General features: G+C 41.7%; 1 pseudogene across 1 annotated transcript; it reads left to right on the top strand.

Moving 5' to 3' along the window:
* Nucleotides 1-2,105: 2,105 nt before the first annotated feature.
* Nucleotides 2,106-5,710, top strand: LOC147421522 (uncharacterized; annotated as a pseudogene). Its single transcript, XR_015186842.1, has 3 exons — nucleotides 2,106-2,278; nucleotides 2,548-2,646; nucleotides 2,793-5,710. The product of XR_015186842.1 is annotated as an uncharacterized LOC147421522 (transcript).
* The last annotated feature ends 12,102 nt before the right edge of the window (nucleotides 5,711-17,812 follow it).

Raw genomic sequence — 17,812 nt, 5'->3', positions numbered from 1 at the left:
AATGCTTTGTGTGTGCCCTAAAAGTCTTTGCACATCCCTACATGGGAGGGGGCAAGCCCCAAAGGTAGGGGATGAGAGAGAAAGCCACACACACACACACAGGCTCCCTTTACACAAAGGGAATGAGGGACACATGTCAGCTCCCTAGGCCAGATGCCCACAAGGTGTGCCCAATTCCTATTGGAAGACCCTTGAAGTGGACCAATGAGAATTAAGTTAGAGTAAATGTAGTTTAATTAATTTAAAAACATTTAATAAAAGAAACCAATGAGAATTAAGTCTCCTAGAAGACTATTGGGCAGTCTCCCAAAGGGTCCAATGAGCATTCAAAAGCCCCATAGCTTGCCTGATTTCTATTGGCCAGGAGACAAAGGGGTCCAATGAGAGTTTAGTTTAATTATTTAATTACCTAAAGCTCTCACAAAAGGGGAAAGGGGGACACATGTCAGAAGGCTATCACTTATGCTGCTTAATACCTATTGGCTTGACTTGGGGAGGTCCAATGAAGCAAAAGCCAGACCAAATTAGCAGCTAGGGCTCGCCCAAGAGAGAGAGGGGGCTGATTTTTGCTTGGCATTGACACACACACACGCACACTTGACCATGTGTGAAGGAAGAATACTCTATCTCCTCCCAAGCTTTAATGGAGAGCTCATCACCTACTCCAAGCTTGTGAGATAGAAGCCTACATCAACACTCTCTTGGCATGTGGATGCAAATCCAACCAAGAGCCAAGCTTCATTGCATGCTCATCTCCTCTACCAAGCTAATTACTAAGCTAAGCTATGCTAATATGAGTGATTATGTGAGGAGATGTACATCTTTCTCGTAAGATACTCCTTCTTCCTCTCAATCTACTCTCATACCCTGCTAGCTCTCACCATCTTCGAAGGTGTGTGAGGTCTTGGGTCTGAGAACGGGGATAATTCAAGTTGTGTTTGATTAAGTGTTTTGCTTGGTGTATGAAGCTTCCATCTTCATTGCACTAGCTAGTTTTGAAGGAACACAAAGAATTGTATTGTACAATGTCTCTCTTGATGGGAGAAACCATAATACAAAGCCTTTTGGAGGGGGGACCGGCTCCATGCAAATCCGGTCCTCAACTGTTGTCAATAGCTTAATTTCTCTCTCTTTTGAAAGTATTGTCGATGCTATCTAACTAGGTGTTATGCTTTTTGTTGCTCTCTCCACCCAAGCACTCTTGTAATTCTCATTAGGAATCTATTCTAATGAAATGCCCACTATGTTCATGCTAATTTCCGCTACACATAAGTTATTAGGCCATTAAATGTTACAGGGTAACTGAGAGTATGTGTGGATTATAGGAAACTGAGCGCTCAAACCATTAAGGATCCATTTCCATTACCCTTCACAGACATGTTACTTGATGAAATTGCAAGATATGAGATGTATAGCTTTATGGATGGTTATAGTGTCTATAACCAAATTGCTCTTGAGGATCGAGGTAAGACCACTTTTACTACGGAGTGAGGAGCATTTATGTATCTGGTAATGCCATTTGACCTTTGCAATGCACCAACCACTTTTCAACGATGTATGATGGAAATATTCAGTGAATTTCTTCATCGATTCCTCGTCATATTTATGGATGACTTCACTGTATATTCAACAAAGGAAAAGCATTTACTATTTCTTGAGATGGTTTTGAAGCGCTATTATGAAAACATGATTTGTCTGAATCCATTCAAATCTATTTTCTTAGTCTGAAAAGGATATCTACTGGGACATGTGGTGTCCAGAAATAGAATAGAAATGGTCAATGACAAGAAGACAGTTGGATGTCCATAGCACGGTTCAATCGAAATTTACCAATCCAACTCCATTAGCGAAATTTTACGTGGATTGTCCATGGAATGGCATTTATAAAAGTTGCCAATCCAAAACAAACTTTTTTTTCATGTATATATATATATATAAATAAATATATATATATATATTATATGTTGTACAAATTTTAATATATGAGATCTACGCATGGCCTAAGCCCTTAGCCCACGTTCAAACTTCAATTTGAATATATGAGATTTTTTGGGTGGGCAGTGGGCACTAAATCGTAAGTGGCCAAGAGGTGGGAAACCTGAAAATTTTGAGTGCTATCTTGAAGTGAACCAGAGAGCGAACCAAAGAACCAGAAAACCAGATTTTTTGTGCGAGCTACACCTGCACGACTCCCGAGCTGGTCATTTTTCATTTGTGGGTTTACGAAGCATGAGTCTTGGCCCTTAAGCCTTGGCTTTTCAATCCTATAAGTGAAATCGTGAGTCCTCTCAACTCTGTCTTTTTTTCAGAAATCAAAAGTTCAATGCTTTTCGTTTGTAGCTTTATGAAACATGAGGCTGGGGTCTTTGCCTTTTAATCCTATAAGTGAAATCGTGAGTCTTCTCAGCTCTGTCTTTATTCAGAAATCAAAAGTTCAATGCTTTTCAAATTTTCATTTTGATGTCCATATCCATAGTACATGTTATAAGTCTTGCTTGACTTAAGTTTTGACATGTAAACTGTTTGGAATGTGGACGTATGGTTTAGGATCCCTTTGCACGGATGTTTTTCCTTCGAGTACGTGATTTGGAGCAATTGATTTTTGATCGTATCCATCGAGTACGTGCCATCGGCTATGCATTCCAGGTTTCTATTCTATTTGCTCCTAGTTTGTGATTGTAATATTCTTTTTTGTACATATTCAATTAAAGTTTAAGTTTGTGATAGGGTTTTGGTTTTTAATTTTCTAAAGTTTGTGGGGAATTTTATTGACTCTTTTCTTTTACGACTAGTGGTGTAGCTTCCATCATGGCTTCTTCGCGTCCTTTGAAGAAGACTAAGAAGCAAAAGACTCTTGAGGAGTCCATGGGGTTGCATGCCTTGCCTAAAGAGACACAGGGTGCTGCATTGGATTCTCCAAACCCCACAATTGTCCAAGGAGAGGTTTTTGAGAAGAAGAAACATCAAAGAGTGTTTCTAGAATCTTGGAAAATTGATCACCCTTGGGCTTATTGCATAACCAATAGCAGGGGAAAAGAGAGGTCCAAATGTAAGTGGTGTACTTTTGCGAACAAAAAGACACCTTTTGCAAATGTAGAAGGATCAAAGTCTTTGATGAAAGCTGCCTTGCGGGTTCATGAGAATTCCGATGAACATCGCGAGGCAAAGGCTATGTGGAAGGAACATGAGAAGCGAAGCATGATTCCAATGCCTAAACACATAGAAGAGATGCATGATGCTGAGAAGGAGAGGATTGTGACATGCATGCAAATTTCTTGGTATGGAATGAAAAGGTTTATGCCCATAGAAGAGTATGCAAAGCAATGTGGTTTTCACAAGTTTGTGGGTACGCCGAACATGCCAGTTGTGAATGAGTACGCTTCTTATGTAAGTAAGGATGCTGGAAAAGAATTTGGAAAGGCAATTCGCCATGTTTATTTGGAAAAGTTGAAAAGCGATATTTCTAGTAGTCCATGGTATGCATTGCAAGTTGATGAAAGTACTGACGTAAGTACCACGTAGTATATGATTCTCTATGTGACTTACATTGAGAATGCAGACACTGGTGAAATATGCACAAAGTTTATTGATATCTTGCATCCAGAAAGTGCTTCTGTGGAGTCTGTGTTTGATTCATTAGTGAGCTATCTAAAGCTTGTGAACTTGCCAATGCAGAAGTTGGTTGGAATTGCCACTGATGGAGCCACTATGATGACTGGGCAACACACTAGACTTGTTACTAGGTTAAGGGAAAAGGTGCCACACCTTATTAGTTTTCATTGTATTGCCCATCGTCAAGTCCTTGCTGCTGGGGATGCATTCAAAACAAGCAAGGAGTTTAAGTACGTTGATAAGCTTGCAAGGAAGGTTTATGAATGGACCTCTAGATCAGCTAAAAGGCATGCATTTTTGGGTGAGGTTGTAAGAGCTTTTGGCATTGGAAGAAGGGGAAAGTTGAGAATGTTAAAAATGCATGATGTTTGCTGGCTTTCCAAGGGACAAGTTATGGTGAGCATTGTGAGAATTATGCATGCATTATTGACGGTACTTAAAAGTGAAGATGCAGCCTTGTATTCTTATTTGACAAACTACAAGGTCTAGTTTTTGTTTCACTTTTTTGCCGATGTTCTTGGTGAGCTAAATATACTGAATTGCAATTTTCAAGAGGAGCATCCAGATATTGCAAGCATTGGTGGTCATATTAAGTTAGTGATGGAGTCTCTTTGTCTTTCATTTTTTGGAGAGAACTTTGGGATATATTAATTTTTATAGAAAATTTGTGCACAAGTTTGCTTCCCAAGCATTACCATTGTATGAACTTACAAAGAAAACCAGCAAGTTTAGTTGGAATACTAAATATGAGGAAAGTTTTCAAAAATTAAAGATTGCCATTATCAGTAAGCGAGTTCTTCAACAATCGAATTGGGATGTCATTTTTCATGTACATGTTGATGCTTCAGGACTGGCGATGGGAGCAATACTAGCTCAGCCAGAAGGAAGAACTGATTATCCAGTATACTTTACCAGTCGAAGGTTCAGTCAGGTTGAACAAGGGTATACAACTACTGAAAGAGAAGCCTTAGGGATGGTTTTCAGTGCTACTAAATTCAGACATTATTTGATGGGCAAGCTGTTTCATTTTTATGTGGATCATCAAGCCTTATTATTTCTAATTAATAAAGTCATTATTCAAGGCAAACTGATACGGTGGATGACGTTCCTTATGGAATTTGAATTTCGTATTGTCCATAAACCTGGCAAAAACCATTGTGGTGCTGATTTCTTATCTAGGAGTATAGAGGGCTACTCTCATGTGTCTTTAAGAGACGAGCCAGTAGATGCAGAATTATTTCAGCTAGAAGTGGCAGAATCAATTGATCCAGAATTGTATGAAGTATATCAGTTTCTTTCTAAGGGTGGTTCTCAAATGATTGGACTCAGAATCAGAAGAAGGCTCTGGTTATCAAAAGTCTAAAGTTCATTATCATTGGCGGCTCACTTTACAGATTGGGTGTCAATGGGATTCTTCACCGATGTGTACCTATGGAGGGTAGAATGCAAGTTATTTCAGAAGCACATAATGGGGAATCTGGTGGACATTTTTTTACTGATATTACTTTCAAAAATATTCTACAGGCTGAATTGTGGTGGCAGACTTTAATATCTGATGTCAGAAGCTTTTGTAAAACATGTGATATATGCCAAAGAATGGGCAAGCCCACAGCTGCAGATATGACTCCTTTAGCACCAGTCCAACCACTGGTTGTTTTCATGAAATGGGGTCTGGATTTTATGGGTCCATTCAAGAAGATTACTCAAAGGAAGAATAGGTATATATTGATGGCTACCTGTTATGTGACCAAGTGGGTAGAAGCTATTATGTGACCAAGTGGGTAGAAGCTAAGGCTCTTCCCGACAACATGACAAAATCCACTGCTAGGTTTCTATTTGAGAATATTGTCTGCCGATACGGATGTCCTGTGGAGATTGTGTCAGACAAAGATACACACTTTATAAATGACACTACTGGAGGATATTCTTTCAGTCAAGCATCAGAAATCAACACCATATTATCCTAGATGCAATGGGCAAGCCGAAAGCAGCAACAAGACTATCAAGACTATCCTCACCAAGATTGTGTAGAAAAAGCCAGAGCAGTGGGACTTGAAACTTCAAACTGCTCTATGGGCGTATAAAACAACTTATAAGGTCACTACAGGGTTACCACTATTTAGAATGGTGTATGGCACTGAAGTTGTTGTACCTATGGAATTTGTCATACCCAGTATCAGGATGGCAGTAGAGCATGGCTTGGATTTTAATCACAATCTAAAAAAGAGACTGGAGGAGCTAACACAGCTAGATGAGTTGAGACAAAGGGCTGTGCTGGAACAAGAAATTGTTCAGCAAAGAAGAAAACACTCGCATGACAAACGAATTAAGGTCAGGGAGTTTCAGAAGGCGATCTGGTTCTCCTATATCAATCAAAACTAGGCCCTAAGAAACCGAACTTAAAGATAGCCTGGGCATGACCATTTGAAGTTGATTGGGTGTTCTCCAACGGTACGGTAAGGTTGAAAGATTTGTCTGGATTACTGGTGCCAGGGGTATGTAATGGAGCCAAAATTAAGCTCTATTATTCAGAAGCCAGAGAAACTTTCCGGGAAAAGGGTACTGATGGTCTGGGAACTAAAGACAAGGAAATTCCAGAATCAACTGTTTTAGGTCTTTTTCATGTATAGCCAGTTCGAGAGCCAGTCAAAAAGTCAGAACAGTAGCAGTACGACCAAACCATGTCCATACCAGAAACATAAAAGTATGGAAACTAATATCAGTTTTTATGGGAACAACGGTTAGAAGGACTATCAGTTGTAATCATTTCAAAGACAAGAGAGAGTCTTGTCCAATGCATGTCTGCCACGTCAATTGCGGTGCACAAAACTCTAGGAACGGTAAGTGGTGGAGCTTTTATGATGCGAACGCATATAATTGTGAGGCGAGTAAGCGTTTTTGCTCGCAAATCTCCTGTGCGATGCCTGCCTATTGTTGTTCATTCGCCATCACCAAGCTCTGAAGTTTCCTCACTACAGCTGCAAACTTCTTCATCTGAGGAGATTGTGGATTGTTGCTTATCCTTGCCAGCCACACCAGGATACGGGTTTGACGAATCAAGTAAGTCCTCTTCTTCTTCGTATACTGATTCATCGTCTTCACGGTGTATGGGTAGGAAGAAAATGTCAGAGAAGATGCAGGAAACTATAGAAGAAACCCAAGCCCTTATTGCTGTTGCAAAAGCAACTCTTCTGCTTATTCCTCATAGTAAAATTCAAAGATATGTGTTTACTGAGCAAGCCGAGGCCTTACTTAAACTGTGGGATTTGCATTTGGTTGTGCAAGCCACAAGAATAGAGTTTGACACAGCTATTATAAGGCAAGTTTTGGATTCCTTCAATGCCGAAGACGGAAGTGCTATGGTCTATGGTAGGAAAGTGTCAGTCACTCCAGAAAATATTGCTTTTGCATTCCAAATGCCAAATGGGCCAAAGCCATATGTGACAACCGCAGAGCAAATCAGTGTAGCCTTGAAAGAAGATGATGCTGCCAAAAAGAAACAAAAAGCCAGTGCGCAAGGGGTTCCAGAGCAGGTCTAGACATTCCTGCTGCTTACCGCTTTGTAGCTAAAGCTGTGAGTCTTAAAAACAATCCGACTTATGTGTCAGAGAAACTATTTGCTATGCTTCTAGCAAAAAGATTTGACTCTACAGTTTCTATCAATCTCTGTCAAATATTGTCATATAATGTGCTTCAACAGATTGCTAAGTTGAAGTCTCAGAATGTTTTCAAAGCTTGTATGTTTGGCAGTTTCTTTACTGGGCAACTGCTCTAGACGCCCATGCCCATGTAAGACTGGCTTGGAGCCAGAAGCCATTTCCAGTCACCACCAATGTGGATTTATCGTCAGATGAAGAATCCCCATAAAACTAGTTAGCTCTCACTGGACAAAAGAGAAAGGCCACACAAGAGGAAGCTAGCAGTTCTAAAAGACCAAGAACAACACTGACCAAAAGCACTGCTCTTCTTAAGCAGTTAGAAAGTCAGATCTAAGCAGTGTCTGTTGAAAAGACTCCAGCTAGCCAGACTAAAAAACCTCTCGTCCAGACCACTGGTGGAATCAGCCAGTCAACATGGCAAATTTCAGCAACCACCAGTACAGGACAAGACCAGTCAGATAGGACCAGTGCTGAGCAGCCAACGGATCAGACTGATAAGGGAAAAGGACTAGCACCTTCAAGTCCACCTGGAAAGGTTTCCATCCCTTATAGTGAAGCGGCCCTGCATTTAACTAAGAAGGATAGGTTACAGCAGCTGCAGACTCATCCTCTCAAAGGACGTCTACTTCTGCATAAATATGATCATACTACATTACCATACATGGCTCTTGTCATGGTTTATGAGCCAACTGCCTGTGACCCAGCCACAGTGAAGGATGGCTGTTCTGTACTTATTTAGTCATCTTGGAACACTATTGTGAATGCCATATGACAAATGCTGGATGCTTCAGTGTCAAAGGATGAATTAACCAAGGTAAAAGCTGAACTGAAAGAGGCTGAGCAGCAAATTGGAAAGCTGGAGCAGGAGAGAGAAGCCCAGACCCTGCACCACAGTATCATTGAAACTCAGTTAGCTAGGACCATTCAAGAATTAGAAAATAAGTTATCCAAGGTGGAGTCTGAGATACGGACCCTAAGGGAAGAAAAGGCACAAGCTGAAAGGGCTGCGGACAGATTCGAAACTCTTTTGAGAATGAAGCGAGTTGATTTCAACTCATTGCTGACTAGTCACACTGCTCTGAAAGCCACATTAACGGAAAGATACATCTATAATAATCTGGCTGAGATATTAAACCCAGAAGGGAATGCTATTTTCAATATGGATAATTTGAGGACTCTCATGCAAACAATGCACAGTGATTTGCAAGACAAACTCTCTGAATATAACAACTCTCTAGCAAATCAAGCTATCTTTGATTATATTGAAACAACCTTGAGGAGAATGATGATAAGGCAGCAGAAGAGAAAGAGAAGGAGGATGAATCAGAAGAAGGGCATGATGATGATGACTCTCCTCCATCACCACCTTCAGGACCTGATACTGGTGGAGTGGGGGCTACAGGAGGGAATCAGTCAAAGACAGACCAACCAGACCAGCATGAAGGTCAGCAGTTGGATGATCAGCCGGTGGGAGATCAACAACCCAACAACACTGGGAAGTCACCAGTACACCTGTCACAACAGTCATATCACAATACGGATGATAAAGGGAAAGGCAAAGTTGTGACTTAGATTCTAAAAGTGGATGAGAGACATTCATTACAACTCATCAAGCTGAACAAGAGATTAAGACATCAGCAAGCTCCTATAACCAGGATGTATCTGGAGGATGATGATCTTATCACTGATCTGGAGCAATTTCAGCGACTATATGTCAGCACTAGGGAAATGGTTCAACATTGGAAATCAGCTGCTTTCCATGATCAAGAGGTGTGCCAATTGCCTGAGCATCCTAGTACAATACAAATGTTAGAGAGAGTGCCTGAATGGATACTAACTGCTGATGAGAAACTAGCTAATCCACATTGGTAGTGGCATTCTACTGCAGATTGTCATTCCCTAGCCATCAAATTAGAGCTCCTGCTGGGGAATAGGCCGACATATAAATGTATGAAAGAGGTCAGAAGTCAATTAAAAGAGGTCTTAGTGCAAATGCAGATTTCTAGGGGAGTTTTGGATCAGAGGATGCGAGCTATTCTTGAAGATCAGACCACCACCAGCAAGGGGCCTCAAACTCAAATGACATTAGGAGAACAGACAACTGCTCTGTGGAGATTATTTTAGCTAGTTAAAGTTACCAGAAAGATGATGCAGCAGGAGAACCAGGTTGTCCTTAATTTTCTAGAGTTTGTACCTGATTCCCCAGTTCTCATGTATGCTTTACCAGCAACAGAAGTGGAGCTGCCAAGGTTTTTTCCAGCACTATATGCTCAGTATACAGAACCAGTAGATCGGCTCACATACTAAAAGATTACTGATGATCTTTTGGATTGGTATGAGCGATCAACTATGGAATGGAAAACCTGGCAAACGCTATTCAATGATGCTCTTCAATTAAATGATTTCCAGGAATTAAAAGATGAGGTGCAAAGGATCAAGCTGTGTATGGGACAATGGAAAACCCAAATTAGATGTCTCACTAAGATCACAAACCAACTGCTGCAACTCACTGTTGAGTCCTCTAAAGTTCTTGAAAAGGACATTACGGCTACAGCTTTGCATTGTCACAAATTGGCCAGAACTCGTCTAACAAAAGGAAAACGCACGCTCTATGATCTCGACACAAAAACTTATCATCCTCTCATGCCTTATGAAGTTGAGATGACCACAGAAAGGTGGGATCAGCTTGAGCAGGAGGCCATTTACAGACTCATTCAGAAGGACAATGCTGGCACTGGGACTTCTGAGACACCATCAAGACCAAAGGGCAAAAGGAAGCAGGTTTAGTGGAAGGCTACTGAGTAGTTCCATCTCAGAATTTGATGGAGGAATTTTCCAGCCATTCTTAGAATCAGACGATGGTTTTTCCCAGTCAGGTGTTGGTATCTCTTTGGCTGGACACCCATGGAATTACAACTATAGGGATGTCAAAGCACTCAACAAGCATGAAGTATGGTATAAAGCTAGCAATACCACAATAGCCAAAAACGTCATAAGAATACGGTCATGGGGAACATAGGCCGACTCATGAGGAACATTGGCCAACTCAGCAAGCAGGCAAATAGGTTCCTCAACACTTCAGAAGGATCATGCGGTGGGTTTTTCCAGAAATTTTGGAGTCTTACCCGAATTTCAAGAAAGGAGGGAAGGATGTAGATGGCGGAGACAGTCTCAATAGGTGGGAATTGGCTCGTGGAAGCCGAACAGCGGACCGGTTAGTAATTACCATGAAGGGGCTATAAATAGGACCCATTACATTGTAATTGGGTTGATTGTACTTTTGGGGCTGCTTATCTTTTGACTTCTTACTCTGAGTTGTGTGGTTTTAGTCCTGAAGCTATTCCTGAGCTACACTATCTTCACCTGTAGTCCTACTCTGTAAACCTTAATACAGTAGTCGAGTGTACTTCAATCGGATATACCTTGTATTCATTCTTCATGAACTCTAAATCTGAATCTGAATCTGAACACTATTTCCAGTCGTTCAGTCTGTCTCTTGCTTCAGCAAATGTATTTCAGTTCATGTAACTATTCCAATTCAGTTTCTATCTTCACTTCTAGTTCTATTGACTGAACTAATGACTCACCAGTAGCTGTAAATTCTAACACTAGAATCAGCTATCTAAAGAGATCAGCTCCAATTCCAGTGCGCCTCTCATCGGTGATCATGAGCCCTTGACCATAAACCTACGACACCGACAAGTCCGTTCCATGAGTAAAAATATGAAAAAGAATAATAATGGCATCATGGATTAACATGTCTCCCTTCTTGATGTAGATTTCGTCCTTGAAAGCTATGAGCGTGGCAACTCGAGCAGGTACCAAGGATGATAAATAGTGACATCTTGATGAGTGTAGTGGCCCAAGGAGGTGCTCACATTCAAGATGTCCAGGTTCAAAGACATGACCATGTTCTCTGCAATATCGCGACTCCTCAATTGCACTCGATCCCTGCAAAACCATCAAGAGAATGACACGATGACTGCATTCTCATAGGAATATGGTAAAAATTATATGTAGTACGTATAAAGAGTTATCGGTGACAAAATTTTCAACACATGTGTTTAAGAATTATATATTAAAACCCAATACAATTAAACTCACTAGCACTTGTAGAGGTCAATGAATCAGTGACTCTAGCTTTACTAGTTTCACTGTAAGTAAGGCAATTTAATCCCATAATCAATTCTTATAATTCTCCATGGTCAATTAAGTTGTTTAATAGCAAGAGCGGAGTGTTTAATGTCCCAGGGTGGCTGACTAGATGTTATACCTAGAAGACCCTCAAGTTAATGTATGATAAAGAAAATCACACATGAAATCATCACTTGAATTGTTGGTTGACCTTCCAAAGTGTTTGTGCTATAGAATTCGTTGCCACATAGAGCCTTTATTGACTTTTTGGGCTCTTTTTTTTTCTTTTTCTTTCTTGAGTGGATTTACCTTTTGTTGATTTTCAATCGTGTATCTTTGGAAGGTCATCTTGACATTGTTACGCTCCCCAGGCTCATCACCTTAACATAAAGGTCAAGAGGGATTAAGCCCGCTAGAAAGCACTAACACATTGCACTCAATGCTTCATAATATCAGATTAAGAGCCTAAAGTAACCACGAAGAATTAGGAAGGCATCTTCTATGGTATTAAGAGAAGATCTCTAACGCTCTACCTTGGTTAACCAGCTCAATCGGAACTCTTGATTAACAAACCTAGACAAGGGCTATAAGGTAAATTATATTGAATGTAAGGTAGAATACTTCAGCAAGTATGTTAGAACCTCTGTTATTGATTACTCTTGAAATAGACAAGCATGATGTTTTTTGTTGGCAACCATTCTTCGATGTGTTTTGGTGTGGACATGCCAAGGATCACCTGATGCTAAAAAGTTGAGCTATTGCAACATTTTAAAAATACATCAGAAACAATACCACATACCTCCAAGAGGCTCATCAGTGGGAGAAGGCATTAACCATTTATTGAACAACATTAAAACAAAATATAGAACCCTGACCTATCTATATGTACCACACTACAAGATCAAGGGAAGAGGATAAAGTATAGATTGGCTGGCAACCCTAAGGCTAAACCTCTATCCTCGGTATTTCAAGATAAATAAAGTCATCCTCAATGAGACCATGGATTTCATCCATGAAATCTGATAAATCTTCCTCATCATCCCATGCACATAGGGTTCACTAAGAATTTCAATTGGCATATATATTCATCCTGCTCAAAATTATAAGCTTGTGCAATCGGGGAGACGTTCTCTACTGAGTAGGGATCACTCATGGTCAATAGACGTATCAACCATTCTAATTCCTCAAAATTTTCCTCACACGCTAGTTTAGCTACCAAATCCCATTCAAAGGTAATCACAGGGGTGGTAAGGCTTGTGATGGGAATGTAGGACTTGGTGGCAAAGCTTGAGCCAGAGGAGGAAACTATTGTAGGCACAGGTAAAGGGCCTCCCATCTACTGTAGCAGCTAAAGGTTAATGATTGTCCTGGAGGAGTAGCAATTGGTAGCGTGAGGATGACTTGGTAGATTGGCAAAATATGGCAGGGAGCAATAGATGGCATGTGTTGTGGTGTGAAGGTGTGGCTAAATGGGAGCACATGTGGAGAAGCTATGAGTTAGTTCACGTGGAGCCCTAGTTTGCAACTGGTTGCCAACTAGTTGTAAGCTAATTTACTTCCCATGAAAGATTGCGAAAAAATTTCCAGCAACTAGCTGGCAACTTGTTGCATGTTGGCTCATGGGTGAGGAGGTAGAGCGAGACGAGAAGCACAGAAAATGACGATAACAGTTTTGGCGTGGTGCATACGTTTCAATAAGAAAGTATGTTTGATAAATTCTACAAAAAACGTGGAAAGACAGAATCTCGACGATGCTTTCCGAAAGGTGCGTGGTAGCCAGAGAAGCAAGGTAGAGGGGGCCATGTGCAGTCGACGGATGGGAGGCGGCATGGGCGCTCTCTCTCTCTCTCTCTCTACTTCGATAGACCGCCCATTGTTTCTCTCGAAGCCTCTTGCAAAGGCGGTGGCACAGCCATTTAACGCTCCCTTTCTCTGTCTGTCCTGCAACGAGCACTCTCAGCTGAGAGTGGGCATGCCACCAACGTCTCTCTGTGTGTGTGTGTGTGTGTGTGTGTGTGTGTGTGTGTGTGTCCGACAAAGTGGTGAGATGGTCTCCAGCCAGGGGAGGTGGGGAGAGGGTGCCAGCATGGCTTCTGTGGGGCGCTGCAGAGGGGGATCAACAGTAGCTTCTAACGTGGCCTTTTTGGGGTTTTGGGGAGGGCGGTATATTCGGGCAACATCCAATACGCTGTTGCGATGAGCTGCTGACAGGTGACGCACAAGCGGGAGGCGCAAGATGGAAGTGAGGGGGGTGGGGGCGAGAGCATCTCTGGAGGGAATTAGATAACTATTGGGTTTTCTTTATTAGCACGCGAGTAAGAATAATTCAGTGTCACAGAGAGTGTTTTTTTTAAAATTTCAGGTTGCAAAAAAAACAGCCTACATTTGAACGCGTCGGTTGTAGGTTGTTGGTTGCGCACAAATGCGCAACTCCAAGGCCACGTGAATCGAGCCTATGACTAGCATGGTAGGTAGGCAGGGGTTGCAGAGCCTTAGGATTATTTGACACCACTAGTGTCAGGTGGGATCAATGGCCGCTATTAATTGGGGGCGGCGGGATTGGTTTTGCGCCGTCCAATGGCGAATTAATCCCCAAGTGATCGTGATGTGATCACAATCGAAGTGAACCCAAAGGAACTCAATGTGAACATCAAGTGATCGTCAAATGTTCCCCATGTGATTCCCAATTGAGATGTGATCACCCTCTGAACCTACCTATTCCAAAGTGATCATCGTGTGACCCCAACCATTCTAAAGTGATCTCCAAGTGATCAGCGTGTGACCCCAACAATTCCAAAGTGATCTCCAAGTGAACACCGTATGATCCGCGCCCCGTCACTTTTTCATATCATACTATGCTCTCACCCTCTTTTCAAGTGGTGGGCGATAGCTTAATGGGAGAGTCGACGTCTCTAGTGTGGGAGGTGGTGGGTTCAAATCGTGAGAGCAAACCGGTCGAAATCTTTTTATTCCTGGGAATAAACGAACGGTCCACATCTTTCAGAGATCCTTGACCGCCGATCCCACCTGACAAGGTGGTGTCAAATAGTCCCGTGGGTGGTTGCAGAGGGAGAATATTGAATGGAGCAAATGAATTAGCTAAGTATAGAACCGATTGAAATCCACGAGCCTAGCTAGCTACTAAAAGTCAACTATACCCTTTATTCACTAAGCTCGAAGGAATAAAAGACAACGTGTTTGCCTTTAGAAGTTATCCTTCTCCATGCATACAATCACAAAAGCAAAGGGTGATTATAGTGGGCCTTGAAACTTTTAATATCTGCTCAAGCTAGGTTGCACACACACGACAATATACACACCTAATAATAGACAAAACTTGGACAATGATGAGCAAGGTGTTCCCAATCTTAGAATGCAAAAGTTAGAGGCTCTATGGAAATCTCTTGATGAGCACTTACTCTACGCACAAATAATGTAATGATTTAAGGCTTACAGAATCAATTAGAGTTGCGAGTATCCCAGAATCAGCACCAAAATGCACACTAAGCACGCATAAATTGATTGGACCAATTGTAACCATGCAAAAGCCAATGGGAGAGTTTAAAAACCCTCAGTTATTATGGGAAATGAAATGAACATGCAAATTAATGAGAGACTGGTTGAGCTCTTAGTTAGTCTTAATCACCCCATGAGTGTAGTGGCCCATAAACATGCCCTCAATGAAATAATCAAGAACTAATTGAGTGTGATTAGAAGTATAATTGGTGATTGTTGTGGCGAAGAGAGAGTGAGATGGTAACTAGGATCATTAATGGTGATTAGGAGATTCTAATCATGCTAACGGGATCTCATACCTCCTGAGAGGATTAATAATGGTGATTAGGAGATTCTAATCATGCTAACGGGATCTCATACCCCCTGAGAGGATTAGAGTGGATAGCACAATGAAAAATTTATATTGAAAATGAACATAGTGATTGCATTACATTAGATTTGTGAGTACAAGGAGTCTTCTTATGTAGGCATGACATGCAGCCTTTACACATCCACAAGGCAAAGTTGACTCTTCTCAAAAGAGCAAAATGCTAGCTTGGCCCTTGACTCTTTACATGGTCTATAGGGAATCACATGGCACAATAGGCTTCACACGGTTTCACATGGGTAATGCTTACATGGCTGACGTGGATAGGGAGAGTTCCACGGTGCAACAAACCCCACATCTCAACACTATGACAAATGGAAGGAATTCAAACTTCATGTTTTGTCATCTCCCTAGCTCAATAATCATCATTGTAAAATGACACAATAGTCAATCTTAAGGAATTGAGAGTCAAGAGAGTTAATAGAGAGAGTGAACCGAAGCTATGTAGGCAATTAATGTATAATCTACTAGTCTATTGCTATGAGACAAGCCAATTCTCTACTTGCAAAGGCCTCGACTTCTACTTGCCACCATGTCTAGATAGTGTGTATCCATGGAAGGGGCAACAAGGGTGGAAAGAGCTTTGTAGTAAGAGAGAGGAGAGGCTTGATTGCATACACTCTTAGGTCTTTGTAGAGATCCTCTAGATGATCACAACATTGTATTTTTTTTTTCTCTTTTTTTGTCTTGCGAACAGTGAGCTTCTTTGATTATTTTTGCCCTTTCCTTCTCTTTGTTGACAAGTGCTTGGGTTGGTGGCATCCCAACTGGGTCTCAACTATGTCAAACTGCGGTCTATTAGGTTAGGGCCATGGTGATTAAGGTTCCTTTTTGATTGGCGAGGTCTACTGGCTCCTGCCTTCGGAGGGGCAGCTCGAATTGATACGTGGCATCCATGGTGGCGTGGTCACTCAGATCTTGCCGGTGATGGAGCTCCCACACTCCCCCCTTTCTTCGGATGCATGTTCTCGGTTATGGATGGGTGGCTCCCAGATTAGCCGATGTACTTGGGTTATCTTTGTGGTGATACTGTGAATGGTGGGGTGGCTGCCTGACATATCTGGTTTGCAACTCCTGTATGGTCTATGCTGGTTTTAAATTTTATTCTTCCACTCCCTTTTGTGAGTTTGGCCAAAAAAATAATAAAAAAATTTGACAGCCTTCCAACTTTAGCAGAAGATATCTCGTGTTACATCTGATAACACACAAAAAAAAGATTCTCATGCGATTGCCTTCTCACAAAATTATGGCACCTAAAAATACCTAGTGGGTCTACTTTGGCATCCATTAATTAGTTTGCCGTGAAGATTCCTTCTTCCTTAACTTTTAAAATGCGGAGGTCAGCTGAAGCTAATACACATACTCTGTTCCTCCCACGCCCAACCCCACTGCGTCCTCCTTCCCCTGCTCGGCTGTGAGCGTCGCCTCTTCAAAATTCTGCCCCTCCTTCCAAATCGCCTGCGGACAGAGCTCGTCTCTATCCCTTCTGAGCTCGCTCTCTCTCTCTCTCTCTCTCTCTCTCTCTCTCTCGCATGCCATCTGTCTCAGACACCCTCTCCCCTTTTCTCACTGCAGTCAAACCTGCAAAATCAGTTGGTCCGCCTCTGTTACCCGCCCCCTACCCTACCCTACCCTATCTCCCCCCCCACCCTTCCCTTTTCCTTTCTTTCCCCCCCCCCCCCTTAACTAATTAATTAATGCCCTTGTGAAAAAGTTATTTCGAGGACCTACTCGCACCTTATGTTAACATGTTTTTTTTTTTTTTTTTTTGGCCATACTCACTCAAATGAGTGAGTTGAAATAAAATTATATGAAACAAGTAAAAGAGTCACGACGGCTTTCAAAAACAATAAGAAAGTAATAAAATTGTTAGGTTGAATTAAACTGGTATCAGTGTTTGGGAAAGGATTGCCTCAGCTTAGTCTTGAGCCGTTTGAAAATCGAGACTAGCTAGTTGCAAACCATGGTAAATGGAAGAAAAACCGATGAAATATGTGGGAAACTCGTCCAAAAATTCTGCAAATCTAAAAAATTTTGCTAGTATTTCCAGTTTTCTTCTTTGTGAACCGCTTAATAAAAGAGACTTTCTCGAACATTAACACTGACTGGAATCAAGCTAGGGTAAGTGTGCCAGTAAAAAGCTAGGCCCCTCTTTAGAGCCCGTCATACCCCAATAGATAATGCAAGAGCTGCGCCAGAAGCGGAATAGTGCAGTTTGAGTTCGTGATAGCAGGTAGTCGACGTGCTCTTTTGTGGTTGGTTCATGAGGGGGTTCGATCCTTGTTGGAGCCTTTGGCTCTAAATACCCCCATGGAAGGTCTCTTATCAGAGCGTACTTTTGTTACACAGCAAAACGAAGATGCCTATGCCGTTTTTGCTACAAGTCATTGCCGGTGATGATACCTTTTGCTATAGATGCCCCAACTCACTGGCTATTAGCCGAACCCATGGCCGATCAAAATGGAGCAACAAATTGTGTACAATTGTCCCTCCAATTTCGTCGTCTCTAAATGGAGACTTTTAC

The sequence above is a fragment of the Adiantum capillus-veneris genome, chromosome 27 (genome assembly GCF_014529385.1).
Source record: "Adiantum capillus-veneris isolate H3 chromosome 27, ASM1452938v2, whole genome shotgun sequence".
In the NCBI taxonomy this organism is placed as follows: domain Eukaryota; kingdom Viridiplantae; phylum Streptophyta; class Polypodiopsida; order Polypodiales; family Pteridaceae; genus Adiantum; species Adiantum capillus-veneris.
This window is presented reverse-complemented; position numbering and strand designations above follow the sequence as displayed.